The sequence below is a fragment of the Elephas maximus genome, chromosome 3, assembly GCF_024166365.1.
Source record: "Elephas maximus indicus isolate mEleMax1 chromosome 3, mEleMax1 primary haplotype, whole genome shotgun sequence".
Classification (NCBI taxonomy): Eukaryota; Metazoa; Chordata; class Mammalia; order Proboscidea; family Elephantidae; genus Elephas; species Elephas maximus.
Genome location: NC_064821.1, coordinates 161,939,856 through 161,951,223, shown reverse-complemented (window position 1 = coordinate 161,951,223; position 11,368 = coordinate 161,939,856).

The following is an 11,368-nucleotide window of genomic DNA, read 5'->3' as shown; positions in this document are numbered from 1 at the left end:
CACCCATTCAAGATAAAAATACTCTCAGCAAAATAGGAATAGAAGGTAAATTCCTCAACAAAATAAAGGGCATTTATACAAAGCCAACAACCAAAATCATTCTAATTGGAGTCTGAAAGCATTTCCCTTGAGAACAGGAACCAGAAAAGAATGCCCTTTATCATCACTCTTATTCAACATTGTGCTGGAGGTACTAAGCACACCAATTAGGCTAGAAAATAAATACAGGGCATCCAAATTGGTAAGGAAGAATTAAAAGTATCCCTATTTGTAGATGATACGATCTTATACACAGAAAACCCCAGAGAATCTACAACAAAACTACTGGAACTAATAAAAGATTTCAGCAAAGCATCAGGATACAAATAAAACATACAAAAATCAGTTGGATTCCTCTACACCAACAAAGGGAACTTTGAAGAGGAAATCCCCAAATTGATACCATTTACAATAGCCTCCAAAAAGATAAAATACTCAGGAATAAATCTAACCAGAGATGTAAAAGACCTATACAAAGAAAGCTATAAGACACTACCGCAAGAAATCAAAAGAGACTTATATAAGTGGAAAAACATAACTTGCTCATGGATAGGAAGGCTTAACATTGTGAATATGTCTGTTATACTCAAAGCTAGCTACAGATACAATGCAATCCTGACCCAAATTTCAACATTTTTTAATGAGATGGGAAAACAAGTCACCAACTTCGTATGGAAAGGGAGGAGGCCCTGATAAGTAAAGTATTACTGAGAAGAAGAAAGTAAGAGGTCTCACATTACCTGATTTTAGAGCCTAATATACTGCTACTGTAGTCAAAACAGCATGGTGGGGGCCAAGATGGCTGACTAGGTAGAAGCTACCTCGGATCCCTCTTGCAACAAAGACTCGGAAAAACAAGTGAATCGATCACATACATGACAATCTATGAACCCTGACCATCAAACACAGATCTAAAGAGTTGACCTGAGTGACAGAGACTGAGAACGAACAACCATGGGGAAGTAGTGACTGTTTTCGGAGCCTGAAGCCAGCGTCCCAGGCAGGAAACCTTGGCGCCGGGCTTTAGACTGGGCACAGGGTAGCTGAGCATGGCATCCTGAGACGGTGCAAACACGGGGCACAGCTCTAGCCCCCTGAACTGACCTCGGGGGAAGCCCAGCCAGTGCACGCAGGCAGTGCAGCGACGCGGCTGAGAGGAGGAGAAGTCACCGGGAAGCAGCGACTGGTTTTGGAGATGGGAGTGTGGCGTCCCAGTCGGGGAACCTTGGCGCTGGGTTTGGACTGGGAGAGGAGGAACTAACCGCGGCTTCTGAGATAGCACGAGCACGGGATGCGGGCCTGACCCTCAGGGGCAATCTCTACCCCACCAGCGCACACAGTGGACGCACCCCTCGGGAATCTCAGATAAAACAGTCATCCCAAGCAAGATAAGTAACTTTGTCTATATTCCGGGGTGCTACTCTCTCCTATTTGTCTGAACCCTCCCCTCCCCTTACCAAGTGGCTTCATTAACATTGGAATTTCCTGAGCCAGAGAGTGAACTGTTTGAGGTTTCTCTTTCTTTTCGGTCTTTTCCTAACCCATTCTCCTGGCCTGAAAGAAGCAGCTATAAAAAACTCAGGAACCAAAAATCCTTCCCTAATTGGACTAAAAACACAGAACCAGCTCCAGCCAAGCATATGTGATCCACAGTCTTGGGCTTTCATCCCTACAGGGGACAAGGTGGCTATTATAGTGCAAAGGCATTTCTGATAGGGATCTGACTGTAATTGTTTTAGAGGATTACTGGAAAGACAAGTTTCCCAGGTCTGATATCTCTGCATATTCAACAGAGCCCTCGCTGAACCACAACAGGGAACTGAGAGCTGAAGCTCCCCTCAGACCACCTAGCCTCCTGCCTTAGGGGTCTAAGGAGGGTGACACCTACCAATCTGTAGAGGTACTTGCATTGGGGGCCTAAGGTACAGCTGCAGAGCCCACCCACCAAAGTGCTTTAGGAATAGAGACACACCTACCTCACTGGCACTTGAGGGAAGCCTGTCAGCATCCTGCTCCCCCTGGAGTGTGAACTCCTGCTGCTACTAGAATCTGGTGCACACAACTATCACCACTACTTCTCTAGAAGGATAGGTGACAGCCTGCTCTACACACTTGATGACCCAAAATCAGATTCTACCTGATAATAGTGAATGGACTCAGGCTTATATATCTGGTAACAGCCCAAACAAGCTGGTACTAGGACATAAGTGAGTCAACGGCTACAACAATCAAGAGAGCTCAATCTAGTAGCCCATCCACGTATACTGAAAGAAAACAAAACAAGATAAGACTCAGTGAGCAAATATAGAATAAATCACCACAATATCTTAGTGATGGCTCAGAGACAGCAGTGGATATCAAACCACATAAAGAAGCAGACCATGATTGCTTCTACAACCCCCCAAACTAAAGAATCAAAATCTTTCCCAAATGAAGATACAATCCTGGAATTTCCAGATACAGAATATAAAAAACTAATTTACAGAATGCTTCAAGACATCAGGGATGCCCTCATAAAGGAAATATGGCAATCTACAGAAAAAGCCAAGGAACACACTGATAAAGCAGTTGAAGAACTCAAAAAGATTATTCAAGAACATAGTGGAAAAATTAATAAGTTGCAAGAATCCGTACAGAGACAGCATTCAGAAATCCAAAAGATCAACAATAAAATTACAGAATTAGACAACGCAATAGGAAGTCAGAGGAGCAGACTCGAGCAATTAGAATGCAGAGTGGGAGATCTGGAGGACCAGGGAATTTACATCAATATAGCTGAAAAAAAAATCAGATAAAAGAATTAAAAAAAAAAGAAGAAACCCTAAGAATCATGTGGGACTCTATCAAGAAGAATAACTTGCGTGTGATTGGAGTCCCAGAACAGGGAGGGATACCAGAAAACACAAAGAGAATAGTTGAAGATTTGTTGGCAGAAAACTTCCCTGACATCATGAAAGACGAAAGGATATCTGTCCAAGCTGCTCTTCAAACCCCATTTAAGATTGATCCAAAAAGAAAATCACCAAGACATATTATCATCAAACTTGCCAAAACCAAAGATAAAGAGAAAATTTTAAAAGCAGCCAGGGATAAAAGAAAGGTCTCCTACAAAGGAGAATCAATAAGAATAAGTTCAGACTACTCAGCAGAAACCATGCAGGCAAGAAGGCAATGGGATGACATATAGAGCACTGAAGGAGAAAAACTGCCAGCCAAGGATCATATATCCAGCAAAACTCTCTCTGAAATATGAAGGTGAACACAAGCTTAGAGAATTTCCAAAAACCAAACCAAAGCTACAAGAAATACTAAAGGAAATTGTTTGGTCAGAAAACCAATAATATCAGGTACCAGCACAACAAAAGGTCACAGAACAGAACATCCTGATACCAACTCAAGTAGGGAAATCCCAAAAACAAATTAAGATAAATTTTAAAAAGAAAAAAACGCTCAAAACAGGGAATCATTGAAGTCAATATGTAAAAGATCATAATAGTCAAAAAGAGGGACTAAATACAGGTGGCATAGAACTGCCATGTGGAGAGGGATACAAGGCAATATAGGACAATACAACTTAGGTTTTTACTTAGAAAAATAGGGGTAAAGATTAAGGTAACCACAAAGAGGTATAACAACTCCATAACTCAAAATAAAAACCAAGAAAAACATAATGACTCAGCAAACATAAAGTCAAATACTATGAAAAAGAGGGACGCACAATTTACAAAGAAAAACATCTCAGCACAAAAAAGTAAGTGGAAAAATGAAATTGTCAACAACACATATAAAAAGGCATCAAAATGACAGCATTAAACACATACTTATCTATAATTACGCTGAATGTAAATGGACTAAGTGCACAAATAAAGAGACACAGAGTCTCAGACTGGATAAAGAAACACGATCCATCTATATGCTGCCTACAAGAGACACACCTTAGACTTAGAGACACAAACAAACTAAAACTCAAAGGGTGGAAAAAAATATATCAAGCAAACAATAAGCAAAAAAGAAGAGGAGTAGCAATATTAATTTCTGACAAAATAGACTTTAAACTTAAATCCACCACAAAGGATAAAGAAGGACACTACATAATCATAAAAGGGACAATTGACAAGGAAGATACAACCGTATTAAATATTTATGCACCCAATGACAGGGTTGCAAGATACATAAAACAAACTTTAACAGAACTGAAAAGTGAGATAGACACCTCCACAATTATAGTAGGAGACTTCAACACACCACTTTCGGAGAAGGATAGGACATCCAGTAAGAAGCTCAATAGAGACACAGAAGACCTAATTGCTACCATCAACCAACTTGACCGCATTGACTTATACAGAACACTCCACCCAACTGCTTCAAAGTATACTTTTTTTCTAGCGCACATGGAACATTCTCTAGAATAGACCACATATTCGGTCATAAAACAAACCTTTCCAGAATCCAAAACATTGAAATATTACAAAGCATCTTCTCAGACCACAAGGCCATAAAAGTGGAAATCGATAACAGGAAAATGAGGGAAAAGATATCAAATACTTGGCAACTGAACAATACCCTGCTGAAAAAAGACTGGGTTATAGAAGGCATTAAGGAGGGAATAAAGAAATTCATAGAATGCAAAGAGAATGAAAATACTTCCTATCAAAACCTCTGGGACACAGCAAAAGCAGTGCTCAGAGGTCAATTTATATCGATAAATGCACACATACAAAAAGAAGAAAGAGCCAAAATCAGAGAACTGTCCCTACAACTTGAACAAATAGAAAGCAAGCGACAAAAGAATCCATCAGGCACCAGAAGAAAACAAATAATAAAAATTAGAACTGAACTAAATGAATTAGAGAACAGGAAAACAATTGAAAGAATTAACAAAGTCAAAAGCTGGTTCTTTGAAAAAATTAACAAAATTGATAAGCCATTGGCCAGACTGACTAAAGAAATACAGGAAAGGAAACAAATAACTCGAATAAGAAATGAGATGGGCCATAGCACAACAGACCCAACTGAAATTAAAAGAATCATATCAGATTATTATGAAAAATTGTACTCTAACAAATTGGCAAACCTAGAAGAAATGGATGAATTCCTAGAAAAACACTACCTACCTAAACTAACACAATCAGAAGTAGAACAACTAAATAGACCCATAACAAAAAATGAGATTGAAATGGTAATAAAAAACTGCCAACAAAACAAAGCCCTGGCCCGGATGGCTTTACTGCAGAGTTCTACCAAACTTTCAGAGAAGAGTTAACACCGCTACTACTAAAGGTATTTCAAAGCATAGAAAATGACGGAATACTGCCTAACTCATTCTATGAAGCCACCATATCCCTGATACCAAAACCAGGTAAAGACACCACAAAAAAAGAAAATTACAGACCTATATCCCTCATGAACATAGATGCAAAAATCCTCAACAAAATTCTAGCCAATAGAATTCAACAACATATCAAAAAAATAACCCACCACGACCCAGTGGGATTTATACCAGGTATGCAAGGCTGGTTTAATAGTAGAAAAACCATTAATGTAATCCACCACATAAATAAAACAAAAGACAAAAACCACATGATCTTATCAATTGATGCAGAAAAGGCATTTGACAAAGTCCAACACATATTCATTACAAAAACTCTCAGCAAAATAGGAATTGAAGGAAAATTCCTCAACATACTAAAGGGCATCTATACAAAGCCAACAGCCAACATCATTCTAAATGGAGAGAGCCTGAAAGCATTTCCCTTGAGAACGGGAACCAGACAAGGATGCCTTTTATCACCGCTCTTATTCAACACTGTGCTAGAGGTCCTAGCCAGAGCAATTAGGCTAGACAAAGAAATAAAGGGCATCCGGATTGGCAAGGAGGAAGTAAAATTATCTCTATTTGCAGATGACATCATCTTATACACAGAAAACCCTAAGGAATCCTCCAGAAAACTACTGAAACTAATAGAAGAGTTTGGCAGAGTCTCAGGTTATAAAATAAACATACAAAAATCACTTGGATTCCTCTACATCAACAAAAAGAACATCGAAGAGGTAATAACCAAATCAATACCATTCACAGTAGCCCCCAAGAAGATAAAATACTTAGGAATAAATCTTACCAAAGATGTAAAAGACCTATATAAAGAAAACTACAACGTACTACTACAAGAAACTAAAAAGGACCTACTTAAGTGGAAAAACACACCTTGCTCATAGATAGGAAGACTTAACATAGTAAAAATGTCTATTCTACCAAAAGCCATCTATACATAGAATGCACTTCCGATCCAAATTCCAATGACACTTTTTAAAGTGATGGAGAAACAAAACACCAACTTCATATGGAAGGGAAAGAAGCCTCGGATAAGTAAAGCATTACTGAAAAAGAAGGAAGTGGGAGGCCTCACGCTACCTGATTTTAGAACTTATTATACAGCCACAGTAGTCAAAACAGCCTGGTACTGGTACAAAAACAGGCACATAGACCAATGAATCAGAATTGAGAACCCAGATATAAATCCATCCACGTATGAGCAGCTGATATTTGACAAAGGCCCAGTGTCAGTTAATTGGGGAAAAGATAGTCTTTTTAACAAATGGTGCTGGCATAACTGGATATCCATTTGCAAAAAAATGAAACAGGACCCATACCTCACACCATGCACAAAAACTAACTCCAAGTGGATCAAAGACCTAAACATAAAGACTAAAACGATAAAGATCATGGAAGAAAAAATAGGGACAACCTTAGGAGCCCTAATACAGGGCATAAACAGAATAGAAAACATTACCAAAAAGGACGAAAAGAAACCAGATAACTGGGAGCTCTTAAAAATCAAACACCTATGCTCATCCAAAGTATTCACCAAAAGAGTAAAAAGACCACCTACAGATTGGGAAAGAATTTTCAGCTATGACATCTCCGACCAGTGCCTGATCTCTAAAATCTACATGATTCTGTTAAAACTCAACCACAAAAAGACAAAGAACCCAATCAAAAAGTGGGCAAAGGATGTGAACATGCACTTCACTAAAGAAGATATTCAGGCAGCTAACAGATACATGAGAAAATGCTCTCGATCATTAGCCATTAGAGAAATGCAAATTAAAACTACGATGAGATTCCATCTCACTCCAACAAGGCTGGCATTAATCCAAAAAACACAAAAGAATAAATGTTGGAGAGGCTGCGGAGAGATTGGAACTCTTATACACTGCTGGTGGGAATGTAAAATCGTACAACCACTTTGGAAATCTATTTGGCGTTTTCTTACAAATTTAGAAATTCAACTACCATAGAACCCAGAAATCCTACTCCTTGGAATATACCCTAGAGAAATAAGAGCCTTCACACAAATGGATATATGCACACCCATGTTTATTGCAGCTCTGTTTACAATAGCAAAAAGCTGGAAGCAACCAAGGGGTCCATCAACGGATGAATGGGTAAATAAATTGTGGTATATTCACACAATGGAATACAATGCATCGATAAAGAACAGTGACGAATCTGTGAAACATTTCATAACATGGAGGAACCTGGAAGGCATTATGCTGAGTGAAATTAGTCAGAAGCAAAAGGACAAATATTGTATAAGACCACTATTATAAGATCCTGAGAAATAGTATGAACTGAGAAGAACACATACTTTTGTGGTTAGAAGGAGGGGGAGGGAGGGAGGGTGGGAGAGGGCTATTTACTGATTAGTTAGTAGATAAGAACTGCTTTAGGTAAGGGAAGGACAATACTCAATACATGGAAGGTCAGCTCAACTGGACTGGACCAAAAGCAAAGAAGTTTCCAGGATAAACTGAATGCTTCAAAGGTCAGTGGAGCAACGGTGGGGGTTTGGGGACTATGGCTTAAGGGGACTTCTAAGTCAATTGGCAAAATAATTCTATTATGAAAACATTCTGCATCCCACTTTGAAATGTGGCATCTGGGGTCTTAAATGTTAACAAGCGGCCATCTAAGATGCATCAATTGGTCTCAACCCACCAGGATCAAACGAGAATGAAGAACACCAAGGTCACACGATAACTATGAGCCCAAGAGACAGAAAGGGCCACATGAACCAGAGACTTACATCATCCGAGACCAGAAGAACTAGATGGTTCGTGCCCTGCCACAACTGATGACTGCCCTGACAGGGAGCACAACAGAGAACCCCTGAGGGAGCAGGAGATCAGTGGGATGCAGACCCCAAATTCTCATAAAAAGACCAGACTTAATGGTCTGACTGAGATTGGAGGAATCCCAGCGGTCATGGTCCCCAAACCTTCTGTTGGCCCAGGACAGCAACCATTCCCGAAGGCAACTCATCAGACATGGAAGGGACTGGACAACGGGTTGGAGAGAGATGCTGACGAAGAGTGAGCTACTTGTATCAGGTGGACACTTGAGACTGTGTTGGCTTCTCCTGTCTGGAGGGGAGATAGGAGGGTAGAGAAGGTTAGAAACTGGCAAAATTGTCATGAAAGGAGAGACTGGAAGGGCTGACTCATTAGGGGGAGAGTAAGTGGGAGTATGGAGTAAGGTGTATATAAGCTTATATGTGACAGACTGACTTGATTTGTAAATGTTCATTTAAAGCTCAATAAAAATTATTAAAAAAAAAAAAACAGCGTGGTACTGGTAGAACAGCAGATACAGAGACCAATGGAACAGAAATGAGAATCCAGACATAAATCCATCCACTTATGAACAGCTGATATTTGACACAGGCCCAAAATCTGTTACATGAGGAAAAGACAGTCTCTTTAACAAATGGTGCTGGCATAACTGGATATCCATCTGTGAAAAAAATGAAACAAAACCCATACTTCATACCATGCAAAAAAACTAACTCAAAATGGATCAGAGACCTAAATGTAAAATCTAAAAAATAAAGAACATGGAAGAAAAGATAAGGGCAACACTAGGAGCCCCAACACATGGCATAAACAGTATACAAAACATAACTAACAATATAGAAACACCAGAAGAGAAACTAGATGAGTTCCTGAAAAGCAAACACTTATTCTCATCAAAAGACTTCACCAAAAGAGTAAAAGGACAACCCACAGACTGAAAAAAAATTTTTGCCTAAGACAAATCTGATCCACATCTAATCTCTAAAATCTACAAGATACTGCAAAACTTCAACAACAAAAAGACAAATGACCCAATTAAAAAATGGGCAAATGATATGAACAGGCACTTCGCCAAAGAAGACATTCAGGCAGCTAACAGATACATAAGGAAATGCTCAAGATCATTAGCCATTAGAGAAATGCAAATGAAAACTACAATGAGATATTATCTCACCCCAATAAGACTGGCATTAATCCAAAAAACACAAAATAATGAATGTTGGAGAGGTTGTGGAGATAATTGAACACTTGTACACTGCTGGTAGGAATGTAAAATGGAACAGTCACTTTGGAAATGGATTTAGGGCTTCCTTCAAAAGCTAGAAATAGAGCTATTACACCATCCAGCAATTCCACTCTTTGGAATATATCCTAGAGAAAAAAGAACCATCACAAGAATAGCTATATGGACACCCATGTTCATTGGAGCGCTGTTCGCAATAGCAAAAAGATGTAAACAACCTAGGTGCCCATCAACAGATGAACAGATAAACAAATTATGGTATATTAACAACACAGTGGAATACTATGCAATGATAAAGAACGAGGATGAATCTGCCAAACATCTCATAACATGGATGAATCTGGAAGGCATTACACTGAGTGAAATTAGTCAGTTGCAAAAGGGCAAATATGGTTCAAGACCACTATTATAAGAACTCAAGATAAGGTTTAAACACAGAAGAAAACATTCATTAATGGTTACAAAAGTCTGGGGTCTTAAAACCTAGTGAGCGGCCATCTAAGATACATCAATTTGTCCAAACCACCTGGACCAAAGAAAATGAAAATACCAAAGACACAAGGAAAATTTTAGCCCATGAGAAAGAAAGTCTTCCAGCACAATGTTTAGTAAGAGTGGTGATAAAGGGAACAAAGTGGGAGGCCTCACACTACCTGATTTTAGAACCTATTATACCACCATGATAGCCAAAACAGCCTGGTACTGGTACAACAACAGACACATAGACCAATGGAACAGAATTGAGAACCCAGACATAAATCCATCCACCTATGAACAGCTGATATTTGACAAAGGCCCAAAGTCAGTTAAATGGGGAAAAGACAGTCTCTTTAACAAATGGTGCTGGCATAACTGTATATCCATCTGCAAAAAAATGAAATAGAACTCATACCTCACACCATGCACAAAAACTAAATCCAAGTGGATCAAAGACCTAAACATAAAGACTAAAATGATAAAGATCATGGAAGAAAAAATAGGGACCACACTAGGTGCCCTAATACATGGCATAAACAGAATACAAAACATTACTAACAATGCACAAACACCAGAAGAGAAGCTAGATAACTGGGAGCTCCTAAAAATCAAACACTATGCTCATCCAAAGACTTCACCAAAAGAGTAAAAAGATTACCTACGGACTGGGAAAAAAAATTTGGCTACGACAAATCTGATTGGTGTCTAATCTCTAAACCCTACAAGATACTGCAAAACCTCAACAACAAAAAGGCAAATAACCCAATTAAAAAACGGACAAAGGATATGAACAGGCACTTCACCAAAGAAGACATTCAGGCGTCTACCAGACACGTGAGGAAATGCCCACAATCATTAGCCATTAGAGAAATGCAAATCAAAACTACAATGAGATCCTGTCTCACCCCAACGAGGCTAGGATTAACCAAAAAAACCCAAAATAATAAATGTTGGAGAGGTTGTGGAGAGGCTGGAATACTTAGACACTAGCATGGTAAAATGGTACAAAACACTTTGGAAATTGATTTGGCACCTCCTTAAAAAGCTGGAAATAGAAGTACCAAAGGATCCAGCAATCCCACTCCTTGGAATATATCCTAGAGAAATAAGAGCCATCACACGAATAGATATATGCACACCCATGTTCATTGCAGCACTGTTCACAAAAAGATGGAAACAACCTAGATGCCCATCAACGGACTAATGGCTAAACCTATTATGGTATATTCACACAGTGGAATACTATGCAATGATAAAGAACAACAATGAATCTGTGTAACATCTCATAACATGGTTGAATCTGGAAGGCATTATGCTGAGTGAAATTAGTAGCGAAAGGACAAATATTGAGTGAGGCCTTTATTATAAGAACTTAAGAAAAGGTTTAAACACAGAAGATAATATTCTTTGATGGTTTCGATTTGTGGGGGGCGGGGAGAGGGATATTCACTAACTAGATAGTAGATATGAATTATC